General features: G+C 30.9%; 1 protein-coding gene across 1 annotated transcript in view; it reads right to left on the bottom strand.

The window, feature by feature from the left end:
• Positions 1-1,123: 1,123 nt before the first annotated feature.
• The window catches only part of LOC122251887 (guanylate cyclase 32E), an 80,185-nt gene continuing 78,808 nt past the window's right edge, over positions 1,124-2,500 (bottom strand). Inside the window, exon 22 of the mRNA XM_086551319.1 lies at positions 1,124-2,500. This exon is cut by the window's right edge and continues 1,297 nt beyond it. The gene's annotated coding sequence lies outside the window, so the exon portion shown is untranslated.

Here is a 2,500-nt window from a genome sequence, read left to right as displayed (position 1 = left end):
AATAATGATGATAATGAAAAAATGATGATAGCAATAATGCTGATGATAGAACAATAATAAAAATAATGATAATGATGGAAATACTAATAAGAGTAAAAAAGATAATAATGAAGATAACAATACTGATAGTGATGCTGAAAAGAGTGATGGTGATGATGATGATGATAATGTTTGTAAAAGTGATACTGATAAGGATAATAATATTGATAATGATAATGACATTAATGAAAGTAATAATAACAATGGTAGTAATGATGATAAGAGCAATAGTGAAAATGATAAATAGAATTATACTTATAGTGAACCATGATAATTATAATGATGACATTAACAATGATAATGATAATGATAATATTGATGATAGAAATATTAATGATAATGATAATGGTGATGCTGATAATGAAATGGATGATGCTTATAACAATGATAATGATAAACATAATGATGATTTTAATGATGATAATGATAGTGATAAAAGTAATAAAGATAATGATAATGATATTGATTATAGCAAATAGTAATAATCACAATGATGCTAAAGAAAATAATCATAATGATCATAATCATAACAATAATAATAATGATGATGATAATGAAAATGATGATAATAATGACAAGGATGATGATAAAGAAAGTATTAACAGTAATAGCAGTAGTGATAATGATAATAACAATCAGAATGAAAATAATAATGATAATGATGATAATGATAACAATAACAACAGGAATAATAATAATGATAATGATAATGAAAACTATAGTAATAAGGATGATAGTAATAATGATAATGAAATGATGATGGAAATAATATTGATGATACTAATAATGGTGGTAATAATGATAAGAATTATAAGAACAATAATGATTATGATGATGATGATGATAATAATGATAATAATAATAATAATGATAATGATAATAATAATGACAATGATGATGATAATAATAATTATTATCATCATTATTATTATCATTATAAGGATAGTAATAGTAATAATAATAAACTATTGGTAATAACAATAATGATAACACCACATAAACAACACACCCAAAGTCATAACCACAAGTACACAATAAACCGGAAAAATAGAGAAGGATAATAACACGCGTTTGATTAATAAATGATATATTTGACTTTACTGCAACTCCATATAACACGTGCCTTTTTGTTCCTCTCTGAAAAGAATCGATGATCTTGATTTTATTGGCTGCATGATGAGGTTTTATGGCATGTTGGTGTGCATGTGCATGTGTGGTTTGTTTGTTTGTGTGTGAGTGAATGTGGGATGATCGTGTTTGTGTGTGAGTGGGGATGTGTGTTTGTTTGTTTGTGTGTTTGGGTTTGTGTGTTTGTTTGTTTGTGTGTGTGATTGTGTTTATGTGTGTTTGGACTTGGGTTTGTGTGTGCGTGTGTTTGTCTGTTTGTTTGTTTGATTGTGCGTGTGTGTGTGTATTTGCGTTTGTATGCGTGTTTGTGTGTGTGTGTTTGTGTTTGTGCGTGTGTTTGTGTTTGTGTGTGTGTGTATTTGTGTGTGTTTATTTGTTTGTTTAACTGTACATTATCACTATTATGTGTCAGCATGTATTTTGCCAGATAGACGTATGTGTATTAGTGCATATGTATGTCTGTGTCTGCAGCAGGGACAGTCTCCTCCTGCACATGGGCGTGATGGTGGCTTCTCCTCTCTTCACATTCACAATAACACATGCATTATAGAGGAATTCCTAAGACTAAGAACGTGTAGCTTGTACCACAGACTTTTCGATTGTGACTGGAAACAACTAAACGACAAAGCAAAAGATTCTAGAAAATAACACATGATGAAAATGAAAGCCATTTGCAAATAAAAGAATGACAATGAGCTAGACCAAGAAGATAATGAAAAGGAAGATGAAAGCTTGAACAAGACGAACGATAAGAAAACTCTAATGTGATTATTGATAGTGCTCTGCAGATATTGTGTTCATAGCACCATCGTGGTTACCTTGAGACATTGTGATCAACAACACTGACTGGAATATATATTTGTTCATATATTTATATATATAATATATATATGAAGGTTATTACGTCCCTGATGATGATTAAGCCTTACTGGAAGAAGAAAGCAAAATCGCTTGAAAAAAAAAACGGAAGAGAAAAAAAAAACGAAATAAAAACAAATGGAATTCGTACAAAATTGTTGATTGTTGGCATTGCATTGAAAAAAAATCATCCACCAAATTCTTAATCAGTTATCAAACACCTTCTTTACTTTCATCAGATTATGCAAAATCTTATCCAGACACTACTGTGAGCAGCCTCCGTCCGTGCTCGGTGAGCGAACCTTAAGTTCCTACGCTTGAGAAACAGTCAGTCCTTGAGATTTCACAGCACATTGAAGGAAATAGAAGAGAGAGTCGGATGTTCACGACGTGTGTACACCAGGGAGGAACTGCCGCACGAGAATACACAATGACCGTTTTATCAGTTAGGTAGTGTGCTAAGTAGCACAACGGT

The sequence above is a fragment of the Penaeus japonicus genome, unplaced genomic scaffold (genome assembly GCF_977035675.1).
Source record: "Penaeus japonicus unplaced genomic scaffold, GWHDUDI00000001_assembly GWHDUDI00000025, whole genome shotgun sequence".
In the NCBI taxonomy this organism is placed as follows: domain Eukaryota; kingdom Metazoa; phylum Arthropoda; class Malacostraca; order Decapoda; family Penaeidae; genus Penaeus; species Penaeus japonicus.
Note: the sequence above shows the minus strand (reverse complement) of the source record. Positions and strands in the feature narration are given on the sequence as shown.